Genomic DNA, 19,420 nt, shown 5'->3' on the forward strand with positions numbered 1-19,420 from the left:
ATAGGCTCTCCTTTAAAGTAGCTTATGATCTTGTGATTAGTTCCTACTTCCCTCTGAATATGGGTCTAATTGATTCCTTTTCCATTGTTTACTGATTTCCCTAAGTTAAAACCCTTCTTCATCATTTCTGACTCGGTTCGTTCATGCAAAATCTCAGACTCTTTTGATTTACTGTTTGTTAATTGATTTGCTTACCTTATTTGCACAAACCGTGTATTTCAAAAACCCTATCCTTAAATAACTTTTATGTATTCACCCCTAATTGCCTACTTTGCACAAAGTGTTTGATTAATTTCTTTCCTTAATTGGTTTATACCCGTTTGAATCTGAATTCCTTAACTAAAAGGAGTCTTGTGTAATTGATTGACAATCAACTCTTCAATTATTTCTTACCTTATTTCTACTTGGTTTTTACACTATAAAAGGCACGACCCTTTTGACAAACACACACTTCAGACTTCACAATTCACAATCTCTTCTGAACTCTTACTCACATAATAGAACTCTCTCTTCTTGTCTGCACTAAGGTTTTTACCGGACTACTGCATTTTTCTCTACTTGTTTCTTTGAAACTGGTATGTCCTAATTTCAAATTTCAGCATCCCCACAATGTGTTTACCTACAGCTTTCTGCATCTATGTCTACTTTACTACTTCTGCAGAGTTGAATACTTAAACTAGCATGTTGATTCCCTTTTGCTTGTTTCTGCTATGAATCCCTATTCCCTATTTCCCTTTATGTGCTTTGAGTTACAGTTTAAAACATGGAAAATCTTAGGGAACTCTGACACACCCAAGTGGGAGCAAGGCTTTGAAACATGATCTTTGGAGTTGGTTTACTTCATACTTCAGACAGGAAGTCTGAATCAGGCTCTCCTTGGTTGTAATTTTCAATTTCTGATATATTTTTCTTTATTTTATTTGGATTGTAATAACCTTTGGGGATGGTTAGTGAAAAGGGAAGGGTAACCATGCATGTAAAAAAAGGGTAGATAACCTGCCTATAAGAGTTTATGAATTTCTGCATTCTCATATAGATACCATGTCTATAGGAATCTTGCATTCTCATATAGGTACCATGTCTATAAGAATTTCTGCATTCTCATATAGATACCATATCTATAGGAATCCTACATTCTCATGTAGGTACCATGCCTATAGTTTATTTCTGAACTTCTGCATAGCATATAGATATCCTGCCTATAGGAATTTTTGAATTTCTGCACATCATGTAGATATCCTGCCTCTAGGTTCTTTCTGAATCTTGCATATGCATTCCTCATCAGGCAAACATGTTCGTAGGTCTTAAATAATCAACTACAATTAGATATCATGTTCATAGGCTTTAAATGAAATTCAGCATCTAGATGTCATGCTATAAGGTTTCTGCATTTTTTATTACGTTTATAAGAGTGTCCACTATCGACAACACATAGAAAGCATGCCTATAGGAGCCTTAATCAAATATGAATCATTTCACTCGCTTATAGGTCTAAAACCAGTAACAACAATGTCTAATGTCTGCAGAATTTATGATCTTTTGTCAAAACTCGTCTTTCCTGAATAATTGACAACCTTTTTTTAAAATCAGTATACTTCACCTTTTCCGAAATCAGTAGATATCATGCCTATATGTTTTTTTCTAACACTTGGGTAAGCCATAAGATAGTTTATAAACCGAATCAGATTTTATTAACTACAACTAGCAGGCAGGCCTGACTCGGGCTTCTTATCTGAACTATATAATAAAACAGACTGCCTCGATCCTTTAAGTTTAATCAGACCCTAAACAGTATGTGTAAGTCATGCTAACTACTTGTTTTTCTCTGCTTAAAGGAGGTCTGTTTGAGCCTTTTCATTTGTTTATATTCTTCCCCATACTTGTCATACGTGTTTTGATTGTCGCCTTAGTATTTTACCTTTTGAAACCACAAATAAGCCCAATACCTCCTCCCTTTAGGATTAGTAGTCCCAAGTGCCTCCAGGGCTGATAAGATGGGGGCGGGTAATAGCATGCAATAAGTAAACGAGACCATTTCGCGCTTTAATACCTTAACGGGGTGGGAGAGGATAAACATGGATATGATGATCATGCGATAACATCACGTTTAGCCCCTCACTGAGGAGTGATTACCGGATGTTGTGTGGGGTGATCCATATTATTAATAAACCTAGGACCCCCCCTTCCCTTTGTCTTCTTTGTTTCTTTTAAATCGTTTTAAACTATTTCTTTTAAGAAAATCAACTCCTTTTAGTCCCATTTTCTTACTTTTGTTTATTTATAACCATTACGTGAAAATCCCCTCTTATTTGAAGTTTTTATTTGCCTATGTGTTATTTGTACTTAAGCCACAACAATAGCTTGGACGGGAACCACACTAGTGGATCCTGAGGGGTTCCTAACACCTTCCCCTTGGGATAATTTCAAGCCCTTACCCAATCTCTAGTTGTTCAAACCAAACCTTTCTTAGTGTCCTAGTGCACTTTAATCATTAGGTAGCGACTCTTCAATTCAAAACCTAATTCCCGACGGGAACGAGTTGTCTCCCAAATGTCATAAACTCGATTTCGCGAGAAAAAGGGGGCGCGACAGTGTGGAAACTCTGCTGGGGATATCTTTTAGGCTTCTACCATTTGAAGCTATTACTGTGACTTTATATTTCTTTTGTGTCTTATTCGTTTAATACCTTTCAGCATTTAATTCCTTCTTTTACTGCAAAAACTAACTTGTCTCTTGTTTCTTCCTTTGTTTATTTCACTGCTTTCCTTTACTGCACTCCTATATTACTATTTTAAATTATTGTAATTATTATTTTATGAACGTGCAAATACGTGGCAACTTGTTTTAGTTATTGCATAAGCATGTTTTCAACATCATATTCCACTCGTGCCAAAAAAATACCATAGCAACGCTTATAATGAGTGGTTGCGCTCTTCCGATATCATCACCCTTTAAATACGGCAAAGGCGTATTTGTGGTAAAACTAGTCGATCAATGGTGTAGTCGATGGTTCCTCGCCTTTCCCTCTTGAGTTGTCCGCTCAAGGGTACCAGTCTAAAGCCTCATAAAAACCTTACTCTGTTTAAACTGTGCATGCATCATGGTCATACCTAGCTGAGTCAGTTATGTTGTCCGCATAATGACTCTTTAAGATAGCCTTGTCCAAAGTCCACCGGGTTTTCCAAAAATCCAAACGGACAACATCACGTTTTGTGCATTTATTTGGAGAACTAAATGCTTTTATGCCAATTATTGGTATTTAATAGTCGAGTCTGGTGGGGGTAAGGGTCTAACCCTTTTGTCTTGCAGAAACATAGGGCACGAAGTCCCCAGATTCGGCATGGTCACAAACATCCACCCAAGGTTGCTAAGCTGGTGGGAGGATCTTCATTCCAGTGATTAGACTCTTGTCCGGAAATACCTAGGAAATCTACCTTCCCTCCTGGAGGTCCAACCCAACAACAAAATCATAGAAGCTGCTACTCTGTTCTGGGATTGTGATAGGTCTGTATTTCTCTTCGGAGAGATTGATATGGCACCCCTGCTAGAGGAAATAGGAGGATTGGCTGGTATACCATGGGACACCCCAGGTTTGTTAATGCCGGAAAATCGCAAGGGTAGAGGTTTTCTCAAAATGATGGGCCTAAAGAAGAATCCAGACTTGACATGTTTGAAGGAGTCCTACATTCCCTTTGATTATTTGTACGAGAGGTACGATCACAGCAAATCCTACCGTACATATCCGGATGAGTTCGGCCTTACATCATTGGGGCATATTCACCGAAGGGTCTCTGTCTTCATGTTCTACTTCTTGGGGATGAGAGTGTTTCCAATGAAGAAAGAAAAGATCCACACCAGGCTAGCCATGGTCACCAAAACTTTGATGGAGGGAATTGGTGGACAACCATTTAGATAAGTCCCCATGATAATCGCAGAGATATACTGAGCCTTGGAAAAGTGTCAACAAAGAGCTCCACACTTCGAGGGCTGCAACTTGCTACTCCAGCTCTGGCTCATGGAGCATCTTCAAAAGGGTGAATATTGGCAAGAGATTTAGCGTAGATATTGGGAGGATCATATAGCCTTCCATCAACTAAGGCGAATAAACTACATGCCCAACATGTTTGCTCAGCCAGAAGATGCCATTTGGTGGGTGGAGCTATTTAAAAATCTAATTGAGGATCAAATACAATGGATGTTCTAGTGGTTCCCTACTGAAGAGTTCATCGCCCGATCCAGGGACGCACCATTATGATACTGATCGGTTTGAGAGTAACCTACCCTTATGTCCCTCTCCGAGTTATGAGACAGGCTGGTAGGAAGCAGGTTATACCAAGGGTCGACAAGATGAGTCACTTTTGGGCTGACTTCCAAGCTGATGACAGTCCTTATAAGTGCAAAGCTCAGCATATGTGGCATTGCAAGATCATCATGCGAAGAGATACTATCGAACCGGACAGATACCATGTGGCTGCACCCCATACTATTCAGGCTGGCTGGAGGATAATCACAATGGTCTGGACCAACTCGGGTTTGTTCGAGGTTACAGAATCATCGATGAAAGGGCTGAAGCACAGGTCAAATACAACCAACTACGCAAGAGGATTCGGGAATGTGAAAGCGAGCACCATGAGATTCAAGAAGCCCACCAAAAACTGATTGAAGAATGGAAAGACATGGTTGTCAGTGCCAACAAGTGATTAGGATACCTGGAATGAGGTTTAGTGGAGCTGGAAAGGAAGTTTCTCAAGAGGATCGAAGACTGCTAGAATGCTGAAGGAAATGAGGGTGGACACCTGGCTAGAGCCTACCTGCTGCTGGGACTTCGCAAGCTGGTGAAGCTGTTCAATGGAGCCAAAGATGCCGAGTCTGGGGAAGGTCCTTCTAGGACCAAATAGATAGGAGTTTTCTTTTACTTTATTAAATGTAATAAGGCCAATGTCCACTAGTGACATTTTATTCCTTGTTATTTAGTGTCGTTTTGAGATTCGTCTACTTTTTATCAATAAAATGAGGCATTTAGCATTCTAAGTTCTCCAAATCAATTTGTCACTAGGCCTACCTCGGGCACAACGAGGCTCCCAAATTAGGATGCGATTTACATTCTTGCACTATGTGTTTAAATATCGCAACACTTTCTTATAATTCTCACTGACTTGTTACCTTTTTGTTTTTACTTTTTTTACTCCCCTCCCCAAAGTTTAGTTCGTGCACTCTGGCATCATCATCATATTCCACAAGATCAAAGAGCCCTCCACCCACTCCTCCTCCTAGTCCTATCAGAAGCAGGAACAAAGGAAAGATGGAAGATTTGAACAATACCAGAAAGGAAAGCCCAACTGAACGGGTAGAGGTAACTCATGGTGCTCAGGTCTCCAAAGAAAGTGTGCCCCAACTCGAGCAGAAACTGTTGAAATTTCAGGAGGAACTTGATCAGGTTCAGAATCTAGCAAACTTATCATTTTCCCTCACCACTCCAGATAGCAATTTTCTGAACACTCAGAACCCCACGCCACCACAAAACATCCCAAAACCACAAAACCATCCCTCTCCTCACCACCACTGCAATTCTTGCCACACTCCACTACTCATCCTAGAACCTCTGATTCCACAAATGACCAATTCCACTCCCACCATAACACCCCTATCTATGTGGAAACCATGCCACCCTCCACCCAACTTGTCTCAAGCATACCCGAGTTTGATGATAAAGACTCACTCATGAGGAACCTGGCTGCGGAACTTAAGAAATTGACTATACGAATTCAGGGTGTCGAAGGAAGTAAGGGGATTGAAGGGGTGAAATACGAAGATCATTGCATACAATCGGATGTCAAACTGCCCGAGGGGTACAAACCTTATAAGTTCGAGATGTTTGATGGTACAGGGGATCCGAGAGTCCACTTAAGAACATACTATGACAAGCTGGTCGGAGTAGGGAAAGACGAAAGTATTCACATGAAGCTTTTCATGAGGAGTCTGAAGGGAGATGCTCTGCCTTGGTACATTAGCCAAGACCCGAAGAAATGGTCGAACTGGTTGAGTTTGGCATCCGACTTTATGGACAGGTTCAGGTTCAACACAGAAAATGCACCAGATGTGTTCTACATCGAGAACTTAAAGAAGAAGCCCACGGAAACATTCCGCGAGTATGCCACTCGCTGGATATCAGAAGCTGCTAAGGTCAGACCTATTTTAGAAGAAGAACAAATGAACATGTTTTTCGTTCGGGCTCAAGACCCGCAATACTATGAAAGGCTGATGTTGATTGAGAGCCAGAAATTTTTCGACATCATCAAGCTAGGGGAAAGGATCGGGGAAGGCATCAAAAGTGGTATGATTACAAACTTTGAAGTTTTGCAAGCTACCAATAAGGCTTTACAGTCTGGTGGTACGTCCAAGAAAAGGGATGTAGGTGTCGTAATGATTGCACAAAGAGCCAAATCCCCTATCACATACCAAGCCTATCCGATACCTCCACTCACATATCAGCCTACCCTGAATTACCAAGAACCCTCACCCTCTTAACAAACTCCATTACCTACTTACTAATCACCCCCACCTCCTACATATCAACCTACTTCACCCAGATATTTCCAACCTGCACATGTCTACCAAGCCTACATTGCTCAGCCATCCCACTATCAATCACCTCCCACACGTCAAGACTTTCCTAGACCTCGACCAAATTTCGGCCGCAGACCCCCCAAATAGTATACCACCATTGCTGAACCGATTGACCAGTTGTACGATAGGCTTAAAGCTGCTGGTTATGTCACCCCTATCCCTGCTATAACTCCTGAAAACCCTTCTCAGTGGGTCAATCCAAATAAATCCTGTGCATACCATTCCGACATAAAGGGACATATCATTGATGAATGCCGCTCTCTGAAAGATAAAGATCCAGACTCTGATCGATAACAAGATCATTTAGCAAAGGAGCCTACTCCGAATGTCCACAACAACCCTCTGCCGGACCATAAGGGTGGAGGTGTTCACATGATTGAAATGGAGGATGATTGGGATCCCAAAGGATCGATCGGTTTAATCACCGAAGGTGACGAACCAAGAAGCCGATAGTCACCCTCAATCCGATCGTAGTCCAGACTCAAACTTCTGGGGATGCTGAGGTAAACATGTCTGTACCACTTCAATTTGAAGCACCATCCCCTACAAAGACACCAACACCAATTGAAGTCAAGTTTGGTTCTCCAGCAAACGCACTCGCAACGTTTGAATTTGCGGTTTTACCCTCCAAAATACATGCTCCATTCGGAGTAAAGGTGCCCATCCCAGTAATAATGTCGACTGTAACACCATTCCATACAAATGCCATACCTTGGGATTACACAACCGAGACGAGAAGGAAAGGGAAAGCTAAATTCGGGGAAACAGTTGCGGCACAGGGTATAACAAGAACCGGCAGGGTTTATACTCCGGAGCATTTAGCTGAGTCAAGTAAGCAGGCCTCTGGTCAGCCGACCATCACTAAAACCAGGCCCGATGATCTCTGGAGAAATATACAAGCTAAGGAATACTCAGTCATTGATCAGCTGAACAAAACACCGGCACATATTTCTATCCTAGCTTTTCTGTAAAGTTCCAACGTACATAAGAATGCCTTGTTGAAGGTGCTGAGCGAGGCATATGTACTAAGCAACATCACCGGAGGAGAAATGGAAAACATGGTAGAGCAGGCATTGAAAAGTCACACGATCACTTTTCATGAAGATGAGATGCCACCAGAAGGGTTGAGTCACCACAAAGCGTTGCATATCACCGTGCAATGCGAAGATTATTTTATCACTAGGGTCCTGATTGATGGAGGGTCTAGCCTCAATATTTGTCCATTGTTAACACTCAGAACATTGGGAAAGGGTCTGCATGAGATCAAGGACGGGGCCATCAACATCAAAGCTTTCGACAGTTCCGAAAGATCCACCATTGGGGAAATCAGCCTGTGTTTGCAAATGGGGCCTACTTGGTTCGACGTTGATTTTTAGGTTATAGACGTGCCGACATCTTACAACTTGCTGTTGGGATGGCCGTGGATTCATGCCGCTGGGGCCGTAGCATCGACACTGTATCAGGCGGTGAAATTTGAGTGGAACCACTAAGAGGTGATCATTCACGGCGACGGTAGCAATCCCATATACAGTCGCCAAACCATCCCAGCGATTGGAGGAAGGAGAAGGATAGGCGGCAAAACCTATCACCACATCGAGTGAGTCAATGCCGTCGATAAAGACAAATGGTGGGACAACAAAATTGAGAGCATACTAAATTGGTGCGGATATGAACTTGGCAAGGGACTTGGTAAGAACCTCCAAGGAATCGCCAAGCCTATCAAACTGAAGAAACATGGCACCACTTTTGGCCTGGGATATGAGTATAATTGGGAGGAATTCAACAACTAGTCATCACCATGGAGCGGTCCATACTACCAGCTGGAGCAGCTAATACCACATTTGGAGTAGACTTTCCAGCCGGCCGACGTTATCTATGGGTCGGAAGAAGAGGAAGTACTGGCAGTAGTAAGGAATTTGTTCTTAAAAGATGATGACATGGATTGTTGTGTCATTTTCGAGGAGGAGGGGGGGAAGGCCTTTCCATACAGGCCGTAAGCCGAGGAGCATGCCTCAACAATTGGACCATCAAAACCACCAGAGCTCGGAAAGCCTCGGGGTAGCAAGGCTGAATAAAGCATCATACACAATCTTTTATTTTTACTAGTTGATTTTCCTTTCGCATTTTTGAATTCTCGCAATAAGATCTTCCAATGTTCAAAATAGTTATGAAATTTATCAAAGCATTTCAGTTTCCTTACAAATCTTACTCTTATTATTTTCTCTCATTACTTTATTTGATCAACATTACTATTACCTATCTTGATGAACCAATGGCTGTGACATGCAACGAGACAACGCATCAAACAGACATAGATTCAGAGGAAGATGATATACCGAAAGAGATTGTTAAAGAGGTTGAAAATTTTGAGAACAGACCTAAGTCCAACCTGGATGAGACCGAGATTGTTAACTTGGGAGATGCAGAAAATATCAAAGAAACTCGGATCAGCGTTCATTTGTCACCGTCAGAAAAGGAAGAATACATGGAATTTCTGAAAGAATATGAGGACATATTCGCTTGGTCATATGACGACATGACTGGTTTAAGCACATCTATTGTGGCCCACAAACTGCCAACTGATCCGACATGTCCACCAGTAAAACAGAAGCTCAGAAAGTTTAAACCCGACATGAGTCTAAAAATCAAAGAAGAAGTCACTAAACAGGTCAAAGCTAAGGTCCTCAGGGTAATAGAATATCCGACATGGTTAGCCAATATTGTGTCGGTGTCGAAGAAGGATGGGAAGGTCAGAGTCTGTTTCGACTACCAGGATCTCAATCGGGCCAGTCCAAAGGACGACTTCCCCGTGCCAAACATACACATCCTGATCGACAATTGCGACAAGCATAAATTGCAATCATTTGTAGATTGCTTCGCTGGATATCATCAGATCTAGATGGATGATGAAAATGCTGAGAAAACGGCTTTCATTACACTGTGGGGGATGTACTGCTACAAGATGATGCCATTCGGGTTAAAGAATGTAGGGGCCACCTACATGAGGGCCATGACTACTATCTTCCATGATATGATACACAAGGAGATTGAGGTATATGTAGATGATGTCATCATAAAGTCAAAGAAAGCCACTGACCACATGGAAGATTTGAGGAAGTTCTTCAACAGACTGAGAAGATACAACCTGAAACTGAATCTCGCGAAATGTGCATTTGGGGTTCCTGCCGGAAAACTACTTGGGTTCATTGTGAGTCGCCGAGGGATAGAACTGAATCCATCTAAGGTCAAAGCTATTCAAGAACTGCCACTGCCAAAGAATAAGAAGGACGTAATGAGCTTCCTGGGAAGACTTAACTACATCAGCTGGTTCATAACACTATCTACAGTCATCTGTGAGCCGATCTTTAAGATGTTGAAGAAGGATGCCGCTACCACATGGACTGATGATTGCCAAAAAGCTTTCGACAGAATCAAGGAATACTTATCAACACCACCAGTCTTAGTTCTGCCTGAGCCGAGTAGACCTCTATTACTCTACCTTGCAGTATTGGATGGAGCGTTCGGTTGTGTTCTGGGGCAGCATGATGAAACCGGGAGGAAGGAGCAGGCCATCTATTACCTCAGCAAGAAGTTCACCCCGTACGAGGCTCAGTATTCTCTGTTAGAGCGCACCTGTTGTGCTTTGACTTGGGTAGCTCAGAAGTTGAGGCACTACTTCTATGCCTATACTACATATCTCATATCAAGAATGGATCCCTTGAAGTACATCTTTCAGAAGCCCATACTGGCAAGCTGGCTAAGTGGCAAATCCTGTTGAGTGAATTTGACATTGTATATGCGACTCAAAGAGCAATCAAAGGACAGGCACTAGCAGATCACCTTGCTGAAAATCCTATGGACGGAGAATACGAACCCCTAAAAACATATTTTCCTGATAAAGAGGTATCATTCATAGGAGAAGACATTGCAGAATCCTATGACGGTTGGAGAATGTTTTTCGATGGAGCAGCAAATTTCAAAGGAGTTGGCGTAGGAGCAGTCCTAGTATCATAAACCGGTCAGCACTATCCAGTGTCTACCAAACTCAGGTTCCCGTGCACCAATAACATGGCCGAGTATGAAGCCTGCATCTTAGGGCTTAAGATGGCCATTGACATGAACATCCAAGAGTTGCTAGTAATTGGGGATTTAGACTTGCTTATACATCAGGTCCGAGAAGAATGGGCGACCAAGAACTCCAAGATACTCCCTTATCTACATCATGTGCAGGAGTTGAGAAAGAGACAGAATTCCAGCATGTTCCCAGGGTCCAGAATGAATTCGCCGATGCACTGGCTACTTTATCATCTATGATACAACATCCAGACAAGAATTTCATTGATCCCATTCCGGTAAATATCTATGATCAGCCCGCTTACTATGCTCATGTCGAAGAAGAAGCAGACGGAAAGCCTTGGTTTCATGATATCAAGGAATACTTGGCAAAATGAGAATACCCAGATCTCGCAAACGCTATTCAGAAGCACACGCTTCGGAGGTTATCCAACAATTTCTTTCACAGCAGAGGAATCCTGTACAGAAAGACTCATGATTTGGGATTATTAAGGTGTGTCGATGCAAAGGAAGCATCCAAACTAATAGAGGAAATTCATGCTGGGACCTGCGGTCCACATATGAATGGCTTTGTTTTAGGAAAGAAAATACTCTGAGCTGGTTACTTTTTGATGACTATGGAAACAGACTGCATCCAGTATGTCCAAAAGTGCCACCGCTGCCAGATACATGCAGACATAATAAAGGTGCCTCCAAATGAGCTTAATGCAACGAGCTCGCTGTGACCGTTCACCACCTGGGAAATGGATGTTATCGGACCAATCGAACCCGCCGCATCAAACGAGCATAGATTTATCCTAGTAGCAATTGATTATTTAACCTTATGGGTTGAAGCAGCATCTTACAGGGCAGTGACTAAGAAAGTCGTGGCGGATTCGTCCGCGACTGTACCATGTGTCGGTTCGGAACTCTAGAGTTAATCATTACTGATAATGGCTCCAACCTCAACAGTGATTTGATGAAATCCATGTGTGAAACCTTCAAGATCAAACACAAGAATTCTACAGCTTACAAACCTCAGATAAATGAAGCCGTAGAGGCTTCCAACAAGAATATCAAGAAGATACTAAGGAAAATGATTGAAAAGCATAAGTAGTGGCACAAGAAGCTCTCATTTGATTTATTGGGATACCGCACCATAGTCCGCACATCAACAGGAGCAACCCTTATATGCTGGTTTACGGTACAGAGGCAGTCATTCCTGCCAAGGTGGAAATTCCCTCATTAAGAATCATACAGACGATGCAGAATGGTTGAAGAATTGTTATGAGCAGCTAGCTCTTATAGATGGAAAGAGAATGAATGCAGTTTTCCATGGTCAACTTTAGCAGAACAGGATGTTCAGAGCCTTCAACAAAAGAGTCAAGCCGAGACAGTTCACACCGGGGAAGCTGGTGTTAAAGAAAATCTTCCCACATCAAGATAAAGCCAAAGGGAAATTCTCTCCCAACTGGAAGGGTCCGTACATGGTTCAACAGGTTCTAACAGGATTAGCCCTCATACTCACAGAAATGGACAGAGAAGTCTAGCCAAAGCCGATCAATTCAGACGCAGTCAAACGATACTATGTGTAACCTTTATGCTTTATTTTATGTTGTAATTTGAACTACGCCTGACCTAATTCCCATTTAAGAGGGGATACGTAGGCAGCCCTATGGGTTCGGTCACAATTCAATAAAATTTCCATTTTCCCCGCTATTGGAAACTGGGGCAGAATTTTGAGGAGGACCCTCAAAATTCCGAGGTCAATTCCAGCCATTTATCATTAACAACCGTCAGGAGCAGCAACCCAGTAAACTGGGCCAAAATTTTGAGGAGGACCCTCAAAATTCCGGAGCAAGCGAAGTTGCAATGTCTTGAACCACGTCGCAGTTGTCGGTTCATCTAAAGAAAATTATTCTTAATTATGCACTAATCATGCATGTTTATTACTAAAATTACCTTGTTTAGCAACGCTACCCCAATGATACGTACAGTATCACCAGATCAAAGCCGAGCAGGTCAAGCAAAGCCAGCAGGGATACGAACTAACTTTTCCCCCTTTACAAACTCACGAATTTTCTTTGGATGCAGGTACTTGAGTTGCAAAATCATCAAATATACTATACACTCACTCACAAAGTTCAGGAATACAACTCTCTAAACCGTTGCACTTGCTCACAACTGCTATCCGCACAACAGTGTCCCCAGCAGGAACAATATCCCCAGCAATCACGATACCGCAATCCGCTATCAGCTAAGAAAACTCTATTGCCATTTGCCATTTTTACTTCCTGCATAAGGCTACCATTCTGCCTTCTGAGGTTAAGCTCTACCTTCATCTGCATTCTCGGCATTGCATAAGGCTAACATTCTGCCTTCCGAGACTAAGCTCTATCTCCATCTGCATTCTCTGCATTATATAAGGCTACCGTTTTGCCTTCCGAGGTTAAGCTCTACCTCCATCTGCATTCTCTTCATTGCATAAGGCTACCACTGCCTTCCGAGACTAAGCTCTGTCTCCATCTGCATTCTCTGCATTGCATAATGCTACCATTCTGCCTTCCGAGGTTAAGCTTCACCTCCATCTGCATTCTCTGCGTTTCATAAGGCTACAATTCTGCCTTCCGAGGTTAAACTCTACCTCCATCTGAATTCTTTGCATCACATAAGGCTACCATTCTGCCTTCTGAGGTTAAGATCTACCTCTATCTGCATTCTCTGCATTGCATAAGGATACCATTCTGCCTTCCGAGGTTAAGCTCTACCTCCATCTGCATTCTCTGCATTGCATAAGGCTACCATTCTACCTTCCGAGGTTAAGCTCTACCTCCATCTGCATTCTCTGCATTGCATAAGGCTACCATTCTGTTTTCTGAGGTTAAGCTCTACCTCCATTTGCATTCTTTGCATTGCATAAGGCTACCATTCTACCTTCCGAGACTAAGCTCTGTCTCTATCTGCATTCACTGCATTGTATAAGGCTACCATTCTACCTTTTGAGGTTAAGCTTTACCTCCATCTTGCATGGCTGAAAGATCGCCACTTCATTTACATCTTGCATGGCTAAAAGATCGCCACTTCATTTACATCTTGCATTGGGTGAAAGATCGCCATTTTATTTACATCTTGCATTGGTTGAAAGATCGCCACCTACTGCATCTCATAGGCTGAAAGATTGCTGAATCATTCGAAGGCGTCATTGTTTGGAGGCACCATTTTCATAGCCCAAGAACGCCATGCCATGGCTTGAGGACCCCTTTTATCTTTTGCATATCATTATTCAAAGGCGTCATAGTTCAGAGGCATCATTCTCATAGTCCAAGAGCACCATTTCATGGCCTGCGAATCCTTATTATACGCTTCATGGCCCAGGACATCATCCTAATCATCCAAAGACAACATTTCATGGTCCGACGGGAACTTGCATCATGTTTAAATTTCCGCACAACATATGGTTCATTTGCAGGTAAACCGGCGAGCAACGGCCATCTCAGCAGGAGCAATCTCGCTCCAGTTCTCGCAGCCCTATTAGACTTTAACCATCCATCCTAACCTGAATATCGCGTCCGTCTTGGAAAACCTCCATTGGCATATTCTGTCGATGGATCCTGGAATACATATGGTCTGATTCCTGTAAGACTAGGGATATGTAGGCAACTCAGGAGCCAGAGCTTGGTCAAATTCATCAAACCATCTCGTTCGGTCAAAATTGGCCATCATATCTTTACCCGATAACTCTTTCATCCTTCCTAGGTAAAGAGAGGCAGCTGTTGATACCCAAATTTTCCTTGTATATTTTTATATGCAAAATACTTTCAAAATAGCAGGTATATGCATATATAAATATGTCCCAAGGTTTTACTATTTTTCTCTTAATTTTGTTAGATTTTTAAATCTATTTATTGCCCTATTTTATCAAGAAAACCCAATAATTATCCCCAAAATTATTATTTTGGGTGATTCACTTATTGGATTCTCATATTTTTATTAAAATATATCTGGCATAAATTTTGCATAATTTTACAAATTTGTTTAGTATTTTTAAAACTAAATTGCGTATAATTGCGATATTAGCCTATTTTAAGATTTAATTATTTTCATAATTATAAAATTGACTCCAGTATTTTTTAATTTGATAATTACATAATATTAAATCATTTTAGTACCTTTAATTTATTTTCAGAAATTATTTTACTATTTTTTATAAAATAAATAATGGAAAAATGGATATTTAAATGTTAGCCCCGTTTATTTCAATTTTAGCCTTATTTGAACCTCCAATTGAACCCAATTTTAAACCCAATTACCCTGACCCAATCCTTGTTTGAACGGCCCAATTCCTAAACTACCCACCCCTGATTCAGTTAAGTTCAACCCGCCCGACCCTTCATTAAATCCAGGCCGTTGATCAAAATGATCAACGACCACAATCACTCATTTCCTTTTTTAATCCACCAACACCCCTTAACCCTAAATCATTTCACAACCCCAGCTGCCTCTGAAACCCTGCACTCTCTTGAGTTTTCTCAGAACCCTAGCCGCCTCTCACCGCTTCCACCCTGAAAGCCACAAGAATCCATGGCTTCCAGGGCTATGAGAGTCTTATACCTACCTCATGTTGTTCTTTCATGCCTGATCTCTGAAGATTCAAGGCCTGGCCTCAAAGGTTTGCACCCAGACCTCTACCGATTCAAGGTTTTAGAGTCATCACCGGCCTTGCTCCGGCGTACCATGGTGTTTGACCCTGGTTCTGACCTCTCCGACTCAGATTGGTGACCTTTTCAAAGCCTTCCTCATTTCTAGGGTTCTTCTGAAACCCTAACCCTTAGAGGTTTTCTCCAATCTCTTTAGATCCGTTGTGTATCTGTGCTCTCTTTGAGTTTTCAAACGATCTCTCTAACTTTTCTTTCGAAAATTACTTTTCAAAGTCTTTCTTTTACGATTTAGGGTTTTCTGAACATGCTTAAGTGTTTCTCTGACTTTCTCTCCTTTGTCTTTTGTGTTTATTTGCCTCTACTATGTTATTATGTTTTCTTCTACCTTGTATGTTCTTTTACAGAGTTTTTACACCCCGTTCTTGTATGTTCTTTTACTGAGTTTTTACACTCCGTTCTTGTATGTTCTTTTACTGAGTTTTATATACTCCATGCTTGTATGTTCTTCTACCATGTTTTCCATACTATGCTCTCATGTGCTTTTATATTGTGTTCTTATATTTTTGTCTTCTACTATGTTCCAGCATGTTTCTCCTACTGTATTTTCATGCTAAGTTCTTAAGTTTCCTTATTTTCCTTCTATTAAGCCCTGTTTAAGTTTCTTCTGAAAAATCTCTTAAGCATGTTTCTTTTACTGTTCCTATCAGTGATTTTCTTTTGAGTGCTTCTATTGTGTTCCACATGTTACTTTGCTATCATGTTTTTCTCATGAGTTTCTATTGATGAAAGAGGCATGCAAGAGGTTTCAACTCTGAAACCTCTAAGCCTGTTTCAACTACTTGCCTTCTCATCTCTGTACTTGATTCAATATGGAAACCCTAGAATTTGGGCGTTCCGCCAAGCTTGATTATGTGATTTGATTGAACTTAGGGTTTATTTCAAAATCCCTAACTCTTTCAGACCCATTCCTTGCTTTCATATGACTCTGACCTTTTGCTAAACTTTTCTATACTGGATTTTCTACTGACTTTACAATGACACTACAGTCTTCCTTCATGCTTAACATGTTCGTATGCTCCTTATATATGATAGGCTTCCCTTTAAAGTAGCTTTTGAATTTGTGATTAGTTCCTACTTCCCTCTGAATATGGGTCTAATTGATTCCCTTTCCATTGTTTGCTGATTTCCCTAAGTTAAAACCCTTCTTCATCTTTTCTGACTCGGTTCATTCATGCAAAATCTTAGAGTCTTTTGATTTACTGTTTGTTAATTGATTTGCTTACCTTATTTACACAAACCGTGTATTTCAAAAACCCTGTCCTTAAGTAACTTTTATGTATTCACCCCTAATTGCCTACTTTGCACAAAGTGTTTGATTAATTTCTTTCCTTAATTGGTTTATACCCGTTTGAATCTGAATCCCTTAACTAAAGGGAGTCTTGTGTAATTGATTGAGAATCAGCTCTTCAATTATTTCTTACCTTATTTCTACTTTGTTTTTACACTATAAAAGGCATGGCCCTTTTGACAAACACACACTTCAGACTTCACAATTCTCAATCTCTTCTAAACTCTTACTCATATAATAGAACTCTCTCTTCTTGTATGCACTGAGGTTTTTACCAGACTACGCATTTTTCTCCTTTTGTTTCTTTGAAACTGTATGCCCTAATTTCAAATTTCAGCATCCCCACAATGTGTTTACTTATAGCTTTCTGCATCTATGTCTACTTTACTACTTCTATAGAGTTAAATACTTAAACTAGCAAGTTGATTCCCTTTTGCTTGTTTCTGCTATGAATCCCTATTCCCTAGTTCCCTTTATGTGCTTTGAGTTACAGTTTAAAACATAACAATATATAAGTTATTGTCTATGGATTGAACTTGATCCCTTAGGGGATCCTAACCTCTAAATAATGTGTTCCAGTATGCTTATGGGTGTGCCAGCATCTCCCAATGTTGGGTTATGCCCACTAGCCTGCTTTTTACCTCTTGCAACTCCCAATTCCCTATATCTGTATGTGTGTTGTTTCCCTTTCCCTTTCCCCCTTTTAGAATTCAGCACTTACACTCTCTCTTAGTTCCTAATTTCTGTCCCCTTCTTGTAAGCCTTGCCTTGGGACCTTGAGTTCCCTTTGAACTTGGACACTTGAGGGATGGCCCTTTCACACTGCACTTTGGCTTAATATGGTGATACATTTGGGTGTAAGCACTGCCCGGAGTTCTTATGAAACTTTTAGGGAACTCTGACACACCCAAGTGGGAGAAAGGCTTTGAAACATGATCTTTAGAGTTGGTTTACTTCATACTTCAGACAGGAAGTCTAAATCAGGCTCTCCTTGGTTGTAATTTTCAATTTCTGATGTATTTTTCTTTATTTTATTTGGACTGTAATAACTTTTGGGGATGGTTAGTGAAAAGGGAAGGGTAACCATGCATGTAAAAAAGGGTAGATAACCTGCCTATAAGAGTTTATGAATTTCTGCATTCTCATATAGATACCATGTCTATAGGAATCTTGCATTCTCATATAGTTACCATGTCTATAAGAATTTCTGCATTCTCATATAGATACCATGTCTATAGGAATCCTGTATTCTCATATAGGTACCATGCCTAGAGTTTATTTCTGAACTTCTGCATAGCATATAGATATCCTGCCTATAGGAATTTTTGAATTTCTGCACATCATGTAGATATCCTGCCTATAGGTTCTTTCTGAATCTTGCATATGCATTCCTCATCAGGCAAACATGTTCGTAGGTCTTAAATAATCAACTGCAATTAGATATCATGTTCATAGGCTTTAAATGAAATTCAGTATCTAGATGTCATGCCTATAAGGTTTTTGCATTTTTTATTACGTTTATAAGAGTGTCCACAATCGACAACACATAGAAAACATGCCTATAGGAGCCTTAATCGAATCTGAATCGTTTCACTCTCTTATAGGTCCAAAGCCGGTAACAACAATGTCTAATGTCTGCAGAATTTATGATCTTTTGTCAAAACTCGTCTTTCTTGAATAATTGACAACCTTTTTCTAAAATCAATATACTTCACCTTTTCCGAAATCAGTAGATATCATGCCTATACGTTTTCGTCTAACACTTAGGTAAGACATAGGACAGTTTATAAACTGAATTAGATTTTATTAACTACAACCAGCAGGCAGGCCCGACTCGGGCTTCTTATCTGAACTATGTAATAAAATAGACTGCCTCGATCCTTTAAGTTTAATCAGACCCTAAACAGTATGTGTAAGTCATGCTAACTACTTGCTTTTCTCTGCTTAAAGGAGGTTTGTTTGAGCCTTTTCATTAGTTTATTATCTTCCCCATACTTGCCATACGTGTTTTGATTGTCGCCTTAGTATTTTATCTTTTGAAACCACAAATAAGCCCAATACCTCATCCCTTTAGGATTAGTAGTCCCAAGTGCCTCCGGGACTGATAAGATGGGGGCGGGTAATAGCATGCAATAAGTAAACGAGACCATTTCGCGCTTTAATACCTTAACGGGGTGGGAAAGGGTAGACATGGATATGATGACCACGCGATAACATCACGTGTATCCCCTCACTGAGGAGTGATTACCAGATGTTGTGTGGGGTGATCCATATTATTAATAAACGTAGGACCCCCCTTTCCTTTGTCTTCTTTGTTTCTTTTAAAACTTTTAAAACTATTTCTTTTAAGAAAATCAACTCCTTTTAGTCCATTTTTCTTACTTTTATTTATTTATAACCATTACGTGAAAATCCCCTCTTATTTGAAGTCTTTATTTGCCTATGTGTTATTTGCACTTAAGCCACAACAATAGCTTGGCCGGGAACCACACTAGTGGATCCTGAGGGGTGCCTAACACCTTCCCATTGGGATAATTTCAACCCCTTACCCAATCTATGGTTGTTCAAACCAAACCTTTCTTAGTGTCCTAATGCATTTTAATCATTAGATGGCGAATCTTCAATTCAAAATCCAATTCCCGAACGGGAACGAGTTGTCTCCCAAATATCATAAACCCAATTTCGCGAGAACAAGGGGGCGCAACAATAGGCGTTCAGCCATAGTAGGCTCGGA

Source organism: Nicotiana sylvestris, chromosome 2 (assembly GCF_000393655.2).
Source record: "Nicotiana sylvestris chromosome 2, ASM39365v2, whole genome shotgun sequence".
Lineage (NCBI taxonomy): Eukaryota > Viridiplantae > Streptophyta > Magnoliopsida > Solanales > Solanaceae > Nicotiana > Nicotiana sylvestris.